The following is a 13,232-nucleotide window of genomic DNA, read 5'->3' as shown; positions in this document are numbered from 1 at the left end:
TTCCCTGACTGCTCCCTTCTGTCCGTGCCTCCTGGTGTGCCTCCTTTAGTGGTCTTTCCAGCGTGTTCTGCCTGGGGAAAGCTCTTCACAGATTCCTATTTGTGGGAAATTTATGGAGGTGTCTCAGGTTCACCCATGCCCTTGACTAGGTGTGGGCTGGGCCCAGAATTCCAGGATAGGAGCTGTTTTGTCTCCGCCCCAGACGTGCCTCCTGTCAGCTCTCGGCCTCGGTCCCGGTCGCGTCCTCTAGGCTGCGCTCAGAACCCTCTGTCCTGCGTCCCTCCTGTCACCACAGCCCGTGCCACAGGTGCCTCCATTTCTGATCATTGCCAGGACCCATCGGACTCTGTGAGCTGGCGAACATGTGTCTTCACTCGGTGCTGGACAGTCCTCCGCCACCCTGTCTCCTCTTGTTTCCCTCGTTTTCCCCGTTAGGAATACTGAGTGACAATGAGAACAGCTAGAGCGCTTAGAAGAAAAAGGAAAGACTGAGGTGCAAATATTAGAAAAGAATAAAGGCTGAAACTGAGATACATTTATGCCTGAAGCAACCAGAAAATGGCAAAATGAATTGAAAATAGTAGATGGACAGAAACAGTATCTGTAAGATTGGAATTAGATGGAAAACAGGAGAGAGGATCAGCCAAGTCCATAGCTGATGCTTTGACCAAGTTAGTAAACTTGAAAAGCTTGACAGATAAATGAAGAAAGTAAGACAAGTACATCCGCTCTTGAGAACTGAAAGCAAGTGTCACTGCAGTTCCTGAGGTCACCAGAGGGGCGAGATATGCGAATGATTTAGAAGAAGTAAACCACATACCAACACTGACCTAGGCCTGAAAGATCAGATGGCTCTATAGCTTTGAAGGAATTGAACCTAAAAAACAATTCCTCACAGAAAATCACAAATCCAGACAGCTTCAGTGGTTGGTCTTAACGCATACTTGAAGAAGAAATAATTTCACACAAACTTCCAGAGAACACAAAAGGAGGGTGTGCCTCCCAGCTCCTGTTGTGAGATTATGTCAACTGATTCCAAATCCCTTCAAGAAAAAAGGCCTCTGCAAACTGGATCCGAGAGGAGCGAAGGGCGGCCTGCAGTGGGACCACGTGCCCTCTGCCTCTCTGAGGACGACAGCATCCATTCTTGGCCACCAGAGGTGCTGGGTGCCGATGGCTGACGTGGGTCCTCTCTGGGAGTTGACTCCTGGGGAGGCTGACGCGCAGCACCGAGTTCATTGTGGTACAAAGATCTGGCCCCTCTGGTTCACGGAGGACAGTTCAGAAGGTCTGTCACAGCTGAGTTTCCTCTGACCAGTGATAACCGCTCGGTGCCTTGGAGGGTGTTGCCTAGGTCACTCCTTCATGAACTGGCGGTGTGTGTACCTGTCTTGGAGTCTGTTTCCCAGGGAGCCCACCTGAGACACCTGAAACCCAGCGTTTCCACTCCTGGTTTATTCCCAACACATACGCAGACATACAGTGATGAAAAGACGTGTACAGGCGTGATTATAGCTGCTTTTAGCATAAGGATCAAAAACCGGAAGTGTCCTGTCCCACGTTAGAATGGATGTCAGCTGTGGGTTTTACAGTAAAAGCTCTGCAGCCATGACAACGAACAACATGCAGGTCCACACACAGCATGGGCCTCACATGTGATGGAGAGACAGGCTTCCTCTGGACAAAGCTCCCCGATCAGGATGGAAGATATGCTGACCGGGGGCTCTCTTCCCTGGAGCTTCTCGCTGCCCCTGGAGTCCACGCAGCCTCCAGCCGAGTCCCCTTCAAGTCACCTCCCGTTTTGGCTCCAGTGGCCCCTGCTAGGTTGAGCGGCTCCAGCAGAGACCCTGTTACCTGTCCCTCCAGATTTCAGGGTCCTGGTTTGGCCTGTGACCTTGGTTCTGCGATGGGCCCAAGAAAAGTGGTTGATTTTTCAGTTTTTCAGCTTTTCGTTTGTCTTAAGGACATGAGCGACAACATCTAAGCTCTTTATATGCCAGAGCTGAAACTGCGCTTGGTGTTTTACCTTTCTGGTCTAACTCTACCACAGGCATGCGGGCTCCAGGTGGTGACACTGCATCTCTGCCAACTGCCCCTGTGCAGCGTTTGCTGATCGGAGAGGGGCCTCTGTCCACTGTGTTCTTTGCTGTGTGGACACACACAGTGACCCCTGGGCTGGGTCCAGAATGGAGGCACCTGGCACTAGCCACCCAGCAGCAAGACAGGCCAGCGGTCTGGGCATCAGCAGCGGGCACCGGCCTGCAAGGCACACTGAACCATCAGAACCTCAAATTCGTGCACATGTGGTAAAACACACGTTCTCTCCAAATTAACATGGAGGTCCACTGCAATCCCAGGCAAAATGCCAGCTGTTTACCTTTAGCCAATTCAAGAATCTTACCCCCAAATTTATATGGACTAACAAAGGTTTGTGAACGTGGAATAATGAGACTTAAGGGCGCGTTAAAAAGCAGGCATAGCAACAGGACTGAAGACAGCTGGGAGCACCAAGGATAACAGACCCAGAGAGCCCTGCTCTGGTGTTTGAGGTTGCACGTGTGCTTGTGTGTGCATGTGCACAGACTCAAGACATGATCCCGGGGCACAAGTCAGTGGAGAAGGACACGCTGTTGGCAGGTGACATGGTGGCACTCACCGGGCAGAAGGCAGCTCTTTGTGGGCAGACGGTGAGCCGAGGCTGCCGAGGGTCTGGGCGCCCCCGACTGGTGGTCCCACGTCCTCTAGAACAAAATGGGAGCCCTGGTGCGGAGTGAAGAGGCAGCTGCCTGAACCTGGTGCAGAGCCGCGGGAAGTGGGTGGGCAGGGCTAGAGGTGCCGGCAGGGAGGCGTTAGACCACAGGCCTAGCCCCGGGCCCCAGGCTGCCCCGTTTGGTTATTTGAGGAACCCAGCAGTCACTGTCCTCACCCCTCTCCCCTTGGTCTGGGGGTTGCTCTAGGGGTTCAGGGCCTCAGGGACCCTTAGTGGGTACCAGGTAGGCCCTGAGCAGGAAGCTGGGGGACAGTCCCTCACGGGGGCAGGCTTTCTCCCGTGACCTTGGCCTCCACCCAGACTGGGATCCCTTCGATCCCCCGATTCCCTGCCTTTGCCCCGAAGAGGCTCAGAGGGGCCAGGAAGGGGCGCCGAGTCCAAGTCTGCCACTGCGCCCAGTGCTGCGCCCCCGCCGCTCTCGGCCGGGGCCGGCGGGTTTGCAGAATCGGTCTTCCAGGAAAAACGACGTCGGAGAGAAGAACTGAGACGAGGGCCAGCTGCATGGCCCTGCTGGGCTTCCCGCCCTGGTGGCCAGCCCTCCTGCGCGAAGAGAACCGTCTGGTGCGCTGGGCCGGCGCCCAGAGAAGGGCCTTGGGCCTTGTGACCAGCCCTGCTCCCTGGCTGCCCTGCAGCCTCTCCCCTTGGCACTTGGCGTTCAGGCGAGCCTGGGTCACAGGCACCGAGCCTGGCCGCCTCCCCCAGGGGCCCCGGCAGGAAGGCATTGGCCAGTCAGTGTCCCCAACCCTCAGACCCCCACAGCAGCCACCCCCCCAGGCACCCAGGGTGGTGCCTGCCCTGCATTCCTGCACACGGTGCACAGACCACCCACTTCTCTCCCACAGGGCGGCAGGCTCGGTTCTTTCGTTTAACTCACCGCTCGTGGTTGTGGGGGCTGGGCGTCCGTGGGACATGCTGTGGCCAGGAATCCCTGCTTCCCTACGCGTCCCTCTTCGGGCCTTCCCATCCTTGCTCTATTGGGTTGGCCAGAAAGTCTGTTAGTTTTTCCCATGAAATACACATTTTTCATTTTCACCAATAACGTTAGTGATCTGGGTATTTTGAGTATGTCGGCCGACTCCCACTATTCGCTTCTAGTGGGAAGAGGCCAGGGGCGCTGCTAAGCGTCTTCCGATGCCTAAGGCGGCCCCACGGCAAAGGGTTACTCGGCCAAAGTGTCAGTGCTGCCCAGAAACTCTGCAGAGCACTTCGGGCATCACAGCGCCTTCCCCACACTCCGCACAAGTCCTTTTTTTTTTTTTTTCTTGCATTTCAGTTGAGTTTTTACCTTGAAATAACAAAGAGTATGCTGAAAATGTCTCGTATTTTTTTCCATCTGCAATAGTAAAATGGTTGCGAAAAATTCACCCACTTTGGTAAATTTCTTTTTAGTGCACACTGATAGGAGAGCTGTCACAATGCAGTCTAACACAACCGTTGCTAACGAAGTTAAAAGAGAATTAAGCACTACTAGAGCCATACTACGGAAAAAACGTAGCGGACTTTTGGGCCAACCCAATGCAAACAGTGGGTCAGCCTGTGGCTTGTCCCTGGGTCAACCTGGCGACACATTTCCAGCAGCTTGTGCGAGTACTCAGGCGCCACAGCACCCAGCGACTGATGCAGCCGTGACGTCGCCAGGTGTGGCTGGGGCGGGGGCAGCCCTCGGCCAGCCGGCCCCTCCCCGTGCCAGGGCCCGTGCCCCCACGCCCCACACGCCGCCACCCAAATGCTGTCTTTTCTGTCTGGGAAATCATGGCTGGTCTTTTTCCTGTTGGCTTTTAAAAGCTCTGTATATTAAAGACATTTCATCTATGATGTGAATTATAAATACAGTTTCTTCGTTTGCTGTTTACGCAATTGTTTACATGCACATGTATCACCCTTCTCTGTCCCTAGACAGCCAGCCCAGGGGGACCCAGCATGGCCGATGGCCCGCGCGGGACCCCCTCGCGCGCCCTGCCTCCTGCAGCCCGTCCCACCCAGGCGCAGGCCCAGGCCCAGCGGGGACCCTGCCGTGCCCCACACCTCTGAGCAGCCCAGGGTCCGCGGGGCTGGAGGCCGGACCGTGCCCAGACGCAGCGGCTGGGGTGCCCCTTGGGTGGTCAAGAGGGAAGAGCGCCCTCCAGGAGTCCCGCAGGTGGGAGACAGGCTCTCTCCGTGCTGTTAGAGGCCAAGGGTCTTAGTCCAAGGCAGCGCGTGTCTGATGGTCCTGCCTGGGCCCAGGAGCTGAAACTCCCCACGGAGGAAAACCATCCCACGTCGACCACGGGCCGGAGGCTGGCTGGGCCTGTGCGTGGGGCTCAGGGCCTGGAGATGCAGCTGCCCCACCCTGGAGGCCGGGAGAGGGTAGGTGGTCCCTTTCTGTCTTCGAGGGTCAAATGCATTGTTCTCGGCTACTCGCAGGTCAGCAGGCACTGACGGCGCCCCCCACCGCAGCCAGGCCCCCCCACCCCGTCTGCCTTACACTTCCTGGTTGTTCAGGGATCCCCCAACGCGCACACACAGGCCCCTGCCCCCCGGCCCCCGGAAGGGGAAGGCCCCCCTCCCTAGCTGTGAGTCTCCGGGGAGGCCCGCTCCAGGAAATGGCCCTTCCGAGCCCCTCCCCTTTGCCTGCTCTTGACCTCTACCTCCGGTGTGAGCTGGGCCTTCGTGCCCTGGGTGCTGCAGCTCGGTGGGGGCCAGGACAGGGCTGGCCCTGCCCCTTCTGCCCAGGCACAGGGAGGACGGGGGCTGGGAGGGCAGCGCAGGCAGAGGAGGACCTCAGGGTGGGGACCAGGCTGAGCGTGTGGAATAAAGGCCTGGGCAGGCTGCGGGGAGGCTAGGGAGAGAGGCCCCCTCCATTTTGTTGGTGGCGGTCTGGGGACTCCCAGTCCAGTGTCCCCATCAGAGCGGTGGGTGGTCTCTGCCTCCACGGCCCTGTGGTTTGCCCAGTGCACAGTCCCCGGCAGTCACCCTGGGGCCTGGGAGCTGGGATGGGCAGCCCAGACTCAGGGCCGGGGGCCAGCTTTCCCATGAAAGTGGTGAGTGTTCAGCAAATGGAAGGTCCTGGAAATTGCTGGGGAAAACCTGCCCTGGGGCACAGCCGGGCGCGGCCAGGACGGTGAGGCGCCGGGGGAGCTGCAGCCCTTGGCCCCCTGGGCCATGGGGAGGAGGGAGCGGGGCGGGCGGGGGAGGGGCCTCGGCCGGGCCCTCCGTTGGGGACTGCACCCCTGCTCCCCTCCGGGCGCCCCCACCCCGGTCTCCTCACCTGCTCTCCCCCGCCATACACACCCAGCGCTCGGCTTGGGTTGTGTGCTGTTTGGGTTCCTGGTGGGGGGCTCAAGCCACAGCCCCTCGAGGGGTTCCTCACCCTTCTGAGCCCTGACTGACACCCCCCGGAGCAAGGCCCGCTCCCCCTTGGGAAGCCCCCACACTGGGCCTGGGGGAGGCCCCTTCTGCTCTGAGGGGGCCCGGACACCTGCCGGGCCCATTGCTGTGGCCGGGCGCCAGGGCCTGTGCTCCAGGAGGCGGCCGGTGCCCATGCCTGCTGAGCCCACCGCCCTCCACCGAGCAGACCCGCCCTCCCACAGGGCTGGGCCCAGGCCTGGGCAGGACCCGGTGCCCCGGCAGCTCTGTCATCCGCCTCCTTCCCCCGTGGCCATCGCCCTCCAGCTCCCGTCCGCTGGTCTCTGCTCCCGCGCCCCAAGCCCAGGGGAGCCGGGGCCTGGAGTGGGTGCGTGCATGGCAGGCGCAGCCCAGGAGATGGGGAGGGATTACCCCGCGGGAGGAGCAGCCCCACTTGCATGAGAACCACAAGCTGGGCTGGCTGTTCCCCAGGACCAAGCTGGTCAGTAGGATGGGGCCCGGCTCGGGGCTCCCACTCCCCACTCACTCCCAGCTCCTTGCCCGTGGGGATGGGGGATTGGAGGGAGGCAGAGGCCAGGGCAGGTCCCCACATCCACCTGGTGTCTCCAAAAGAGCTCCAGGTCGGGGGTCAGCGAAGAGGTTGCTTTCTGCTGCCCCCACCCCCCAGAGCCTGGGGCCTCAGAGACCCCAATCCCTGCTGGCTGTTGAGCCCTGAGCCTCCCCGCCCAGCTAAAGCCTGTCCAGCTTCAGAGGGGAGCTGCCCAGCAGGCCCCGGCGAGGGGGGACATCGAGGGAGGTTCTGGGCGGTGGCAGGCAGCCCAGACGTCTGGGGGTGGGGTTTCCGGGGGAGCGAGGGCAGGCGTGCTAGGACGGGGCCTGCTGCCCCCGCCGGATCCGCACTGGAGGGTGTCTGGCCCCCTGCAGCCACCCCCAGTCTCTGAAGTCGCCGTCCCCGGGGGACTGCCGGTGAACACCGCGGACGCTCGGCCAGGCGAGAGCAGCACACAGGCTCCCGGGGGCCCTGGGGACGGTGGGCGCCAGGCGGAGGCTGGGCCCCACCAAGGGACGCACAGAAGAGGGGTTTGTGGCCCTAAATTCTAATGCCCATGGAGCCTCCACCCTGTGCCAGACACTGCGCCCTCGACAAAGCCCACGGCTACGCAGGCACAACCCAGTTCTCGTGAGGACAGGGAAGAGAGGAGCGAGGTCCCGGGCACTGGCCCCTGCACAGCTGCTGAGAAGGGGCCCCGGCTGGCAGGACCCCCCTGGGCGACACCAGCCTCACTCTGGACTCAGGCACCCCAGGCCTCCACGTGCCTTGCCGACGTGCCCCCAGCCAGGCAGGCAGCGCAGGGCCCCAGGGCAGGGCTGGCCAGGGCTGCTGCCTCAGCTGGCCAGGAGCCAGAGAAACCCCAGGACAGCCCCTCCTGCACCCCAAACTTCATGTAGGCCCAGGAAGGACCAGACACACGGCTGGAAGCCACAGGTGGATTCAGGAGGCCGCTGAGCACCAATGAATTTCATGTGGAGGAGATGAGAAAGAGAAGGCACTGCTCACAGCAGCTGAACACACACGTGTGTGCCAGGTGGGTGTGGTAAAGCCCAGGAAGCCGCTGAGGATGCAGTCCCTCCAAGCAGGGACACCTCCGTCCGGGACGGCAGGCCCAGCCTTGCGGAGGTGCTACCTAACCCTCAGCTCATCGCATTTCTCCATCACTAGGTAAGTCAATTAGAAGGTTACCACCGAAAAACAAGCAAGAACAGCTAAGAAATCTCTGGAGGAGGAGACCAGCAAGGGAGCCATGGGGACCGTGCACTCTTGGCCACAGCCAGCAGCACTGCGTGGTGCTGGTGTGTGAAAGGACAGGTCTCCGTCACCAGACAGTGAAGTAGAACCAAATACACCAGGCGCCAGCCTTCGGGGGAGGGGACCAACCCGTGGGCGACAGGTGACTAGTCCAGTTTGTCAGGCCACTCCCTTGTTACTGGGTGGGGCCCAGGCCCAGAGCAGGTCTGCCTCCGGCCGCCAGTAGCATGCGGGTTCTCGACTCCATGCAGGAAAGACACGAGTCCAACCCGAGTCCAGGGGATGCGAGAGTGCGACTGTTAAAGCTGGGACAGTGAGACAAGGGCTTACGGTAGAAGCAGCAGCAAGAGGCAGAAAGAGAGGAGGGGGCCTTGGAGTCAGAGTGGGGGGCTTAGCCCGGGACGAACCGCTGCTGCCCTGGTCACAGGTCCCGTGAGGACCCTGGGGGTTCAGGAGAAACAACGCGCGGACACAGGGCGCGGGGCGCTCCCGGGGGGTGCGCGGCGGGCCCTCTGCCTTGTAGCTTTCCCTGGCGGGCAGCGGGGGGGCCTCGGGGAGGCCTGGGGCGGGGTCCGGACAGAACGTGCAGGAGCTTTCCAGGCGTCTCCTTTGATGTGCTGGCTCGTCCAAACGCGCACGTAGAGGAGTCAGGGTTACTTTCTGGTCAGTTTTATTTTTAAAGAATGTCACCCGGAAAGTCACGGAAGAGGCGATCTGGAGTGTGGAAGCCATTGGCTCCTAAGAGTCCTTGCTTAGGGAAGACAAAGCCTCGCGGTTCATTAGCCGGCTGTAAACCAAATCGCTCAGATCGTCCGACCTGCTCCAACTACTTCGTCTGGTTCCCTTGCCCCACTTGCCGCGGAGTTTGGCGCCTCGTCCTGCCGGGCCCGCTCGCAGGGGCCCACGCACAGCGCCTGGCTTCAAGCGCGTCTGACAAACAGCAGCAGAGCCCTGTTCAGGGGGCGGCGGTTAGAAACCAGCGCGCTGGAGAACCCTTAGAACCCACCGACGAGAGGGTGAGCAGCAGAACTGAAGAACAGGCCAGGGGCCTGAGCACACACTGCTCCAGAGAGGACCCCCTGGACCACAGGCACGTGAAACGGCGCCTAGCATCACAAGTCACCAGGGAGCTGCCAGTCAAATGAGCCAGCACGCCACACCCACCGGGAGGCCAGGGTCAGGAACCAGGCGGCAGGTGCTGGCGGGGTGTGGACAGACGGACCCCTCCTGCTCGGCTGCTGCAGGGTGTGCGGGCAGATGTCAGGACGTCACACACGGCGTTCCCATGCCGCTCAGCAGCTCCGCGCCCGTGCACACATCCAAGCATTGAGAACCTGTGTCCACACGAACACAAGTACATGCGGGCTCACAGCAGTGCCACAGTGTCTGAGAGGCGGACCCATGCAGGAGGGCGCTATGCAGCCACAGAAGGACTGAAGTGCCAACACACGCGTGCACACGGACACACCTCGGAAACATGCGTGTACGAGGCCGGACAGAAGGGCCCACGCAGCACGCGGTTCTGCTGTGCACAACGTCCCTCTGCCCTTCCCCAGGACGGGCACCTCCTCTGTCCTCCCCGAGGGCATCCTGGCCACGCACAACCAGCCCAGGGGAGGGTCCCACACTGTCCAGAGGGGTGAGCTCGGGGGCCTGGTAGGGCCCATGCAGGGGACACTCTGGGCAGAGGTCTGGCCCCACACTGCCGGCTGAGGAGAGGCCAGCGGGGCAGCGAGCGAGCTCCCACCCCACAGAACATGTCCTGGCCCAGAACGTCCAGTGGGGGAGCAAGGGACACCCACTCATCCCAGCCTGAGTTGGTGCTGCCCCTTGCCCTGGGGGGAGCCCCACCATTTGCCCACTGGCCACAGCCCGAGTGGCACGGGACTGAACGAGCAGGGGACTCGGCCCAGCCAGATGTGGGAGGGTGGGGGCGCCCAGGGGAGGTGCACCCGCAGGGCCCCCCGGGCAGACCCCACAGGGCTGGGAGCTGGGCAGGGCACTGGACTCAGGCACAAAGGGCTCAGCCCCGGGCTTGTGCAGACCAGGCAACGGAGCTGGGCAGGGACCAGGCCCTGGGCTGGATGGGAAATCCCCTGCAGGCTGGGTCAGGCCACACAGGAGGGTCTGATCCATCCAGAACATTCTGGCCTATAGACCGTGACCGGTGGCACCCAGCAGGGACCTGGAATGCTTCCGGCCAGCGGCCTGGAGGGTTGCCCCTCACCTGGATTTGCCCAAGAGCAGTTGGCAGGGGCACAGGCTGCCCTGTTCCCCGGGGAGCCAGAGGACCTCAATACAGCGACCATCCCTCCCCCACCCCCTACCACAGCCTGGTGACGTCCAGGCAGAAGAGTGTGGCACACCCAGCCTCTGCCTGCTCCCCGGCTGTCTGCCCACACACAGGCCAGCCCTCAGCCGGGGGTCTCGGCAGGGTGCTGATGGGAGGGGTGTCCGCACCTGGCCTGCAGTGGCGCAGCCTCCACTTCCTGCTGGAAAACAAGGGACAGCCAGAGCCAGACTGGTCAGCGTGGCCCTGATGGGGAACAGCTGTCAGCCAGGGCAGCCAGCGGAAACCACAGTCCCCAGGCAGTGAGCTCATGGTGGACACATTCTCAGCAGACTGAGTACGTCACGCGGACGGGTGCCCAGAAGCCCCTCTTCAGGCCCCACCCCCGGCCCACGGTGCCCACAGCCCTCCTCCCGGGCAGGGTCCCAGCTCCTCGCCCGGCCATCCAGCACCCCTGCTACTGACCCAGGCCCCAACCCGCTCCCGAAGGACCTCCTGGCTCCGTCCCTCTAAACGGTACCTTTATGTCTGAGTCAAAGCCACCGTTTCCCCCCGTTTCTCACTCAGGGGCCCCTCACATGTCCCGAATCCGGTCCTGGACTCTCCCCCGGGGCACCGGGCGACCTGGGAGTTGACGGTGTGAAGAGCGTGCAGGCTGGACTTGCAAGCAGGACCGCTAACGCGGGCGGACGTTTACTCAGAGCTCGCCCGGCGCCCGCCGCTGCTGCGGACGCGTCTCCCGTGCTCACCTGCGCCGCTGCCCCGTTTGACAGATGTGGAAACTGAGGCACAGGGAAGCTGAGTCAGAGCCAGGGTCATGCACCTGGCCCCCGGCAGTCGGGATTTGGACAGGCCCCTCCTCTTTCCCTCCTCACGCCCGGCACTGCTCTTCCTCAGCAACAAACTGGAGGTTGCTGCATCCAATCTGAAAAGTTGGGATTCAACAGGAAGCGCAGGCGCCCATGGCCCCGGCGGCTGCAGAGCCTTAACGTGGGCCAGGGCTTCCTGTTTGCCTCTTCTCATGTCCAGTGCACCCATTCTTGTCAAAGATTCTACAGCTTTTGTTGCTGAGAAGACAGCTGCTCACCATGCTCGGTGCCTTCTGTGACAACAGCGACCTTCCTGTGCGGGCAGCCAGCGAACGGCAGGGCGGGGCTCTCAGGTAGGTCACGTGTGGCAGGTAACACGCGTGGGCCCAGCAGCACCTGTGTCTCAGGCAGCTTGGGGCCAGGGGCTTGCCCAGCGGGCTCTGAGGTTGCCCCCCGCAGCGGAAACGCTGCCGCGAGGGGAGAGCAACAGCCTGGGATGATTCCACGAAGGCTTTTGCTCACCAGCAGACACCTGTGGGAGCACGAAGGTGCGGCCAGAGGCGATCCGTATGGCACACCTGCCCCATCTGGGACCTCCACGGAGCTCGCGCCACAGGGACGGCCTGGGGGGCGCGGGTGCCCCCCCCAGGGGACAGCGCGGGGCGGCGGTGCGCAGACTGCCCAGAGTGCACACCAAACCCGCCGTGTGCCTGGCCTCGCCTGCATCTGTCCCCAGAGGTACTGGGTCAGGGCGGGTGGGGGGCGCACGGGCTCCTGGCACAGCCGGTTCCCTTCCTTCGGGGCCCACAGCTCACAGGTCCCCTTTCCAGGTGCTTCCTGGGCTCTGAGGGGGCAACAGATGCTCCGGGGCTCTGAGGCCCCCTCACCTCCCCCTCGGCAAGGCCGGGCAGAGGGAGCCCTGAGCTGGAATCGGGCCGAGGGCTCCCCACAGGCCCTTCCATGGCTCCTGGGGCCTGGCCCGGTGTGTCCACGCCCTCCTGGGGCTTCTGTTCCCCTCTGCAGAGCGTGGGATGGGACAGGCTCCCCGACAGCCCTGGCCCTGGCTCCTCCATCCCTGCATGCGGCAGTGGAGATGACCCCTTCCCACGTGACCACAGGCAGCCCGGCGGCTCTGCTGTGAGCGAGTTCAAGCTCTGAGTCAGACCAGCAGTCCTGGCAGCCTTCCTGGGGCCGGCAGGGCTGATGGTGGATCCTGGAAAGGGGACCTGAAATTGGGGGATTCACGCTTTAATTTTCATCTTCTTCTTCCCAGTGGTTCGTTCCCCTCTTGCTCTCACAGTGCTGTGCTCTGATGAGCACAAGGGCAGGGGCTGAGTCTCCACAGGGGACACGCCCTCCAAAGGACACGTGGCAGCTGGGGGGCCAGCTTCGGGGAGGGTGAGCAGAGGGGCGCACGGAAGAGGGCGGGCCAGGCCCCCAGACCGAGCCAGAGCGACCGAGGCCAACCCCCACCCCGGCCCAGCTACCTCCCGGCAGGGCCCCGCCCCGCCCTGGGCCTTGCAAGGCCCGCGCCCCCAGGAGGACCAAGGCAGGGCTTTCCTCCCCCTTCGGGACCCACTTCTGAGCCTGGAAAGTCTGAGCGGATGCTGGCAGCCCTTGAGCTTTGTGGCCGCGAGGCCGGGCTCCAAGCCGCGCCATGGCCTACTTCCCTCCGGGCGCCGTGGAAATGTAGGTCAGCATGAGCTCACCTGGCCCGCGGCCAGAGCCAGGGGAAGGGAGCACGCAGAGCAGTGCTGCACGGCCCCGGGCCCACGGAGCCGCCCCAGCCCCGTGGCGCCCCTGCCCCGTCCCGCTTCCTCGCTGTTCAGCTAGAGGGCGGGGCTCTGGCATAGGAGCCTCTTGTGACCCCCCGGGCACCCGCCCAGGGCCTTCACTCACCCCTTCCTGCTGTGACTCCATCGGATGCTTATCTGGCTGGCGTGTTGCCAAAGGCAAGTCCCCCATTCTCCCTGGCCCACTTCACCCCCATAAGCCGCACCTAGCTGGGCCGACCTGGAGGCTCCTTGCCCACAGCGCCCGAGGCTGGCGCCTTCGCTCCGAGCTGCCCAGGCTCCCCCGTGCTCCTGGGCTCCAGGGGCTCTGCTGCACAAGGGCCAAGAGGGCCCTGGCTTCGGGGGGGCGCCCTGCAGTCGCACCTGCGACAGCCCCTGCCGCCTGCGGGAAGCGGAGCCTGGGGGCGTGGGGCCGAGG

The sequence above is a fragment of the Pteronotus mesoamericanus genome, unplaced genomic scaffold, assembly GCF_021234165.1.
Source record: "Pteronotus mesoamericanus isolate MK-2021 breed Mesoamerican mustached bat unplaced genomic scaffold, CSHL_Meso_final contig_68, whole genome shotgun sequence".
Taxonomy (NCBI): Eukaryota; Metazoa; Chordata; class Mammalia; order Chiroptera; family Mormoopidae; genus Pteronotus; species Pteronotus mesoamericanus.
Note: the sequence above shows the minus strand (reverse complement) of the source record.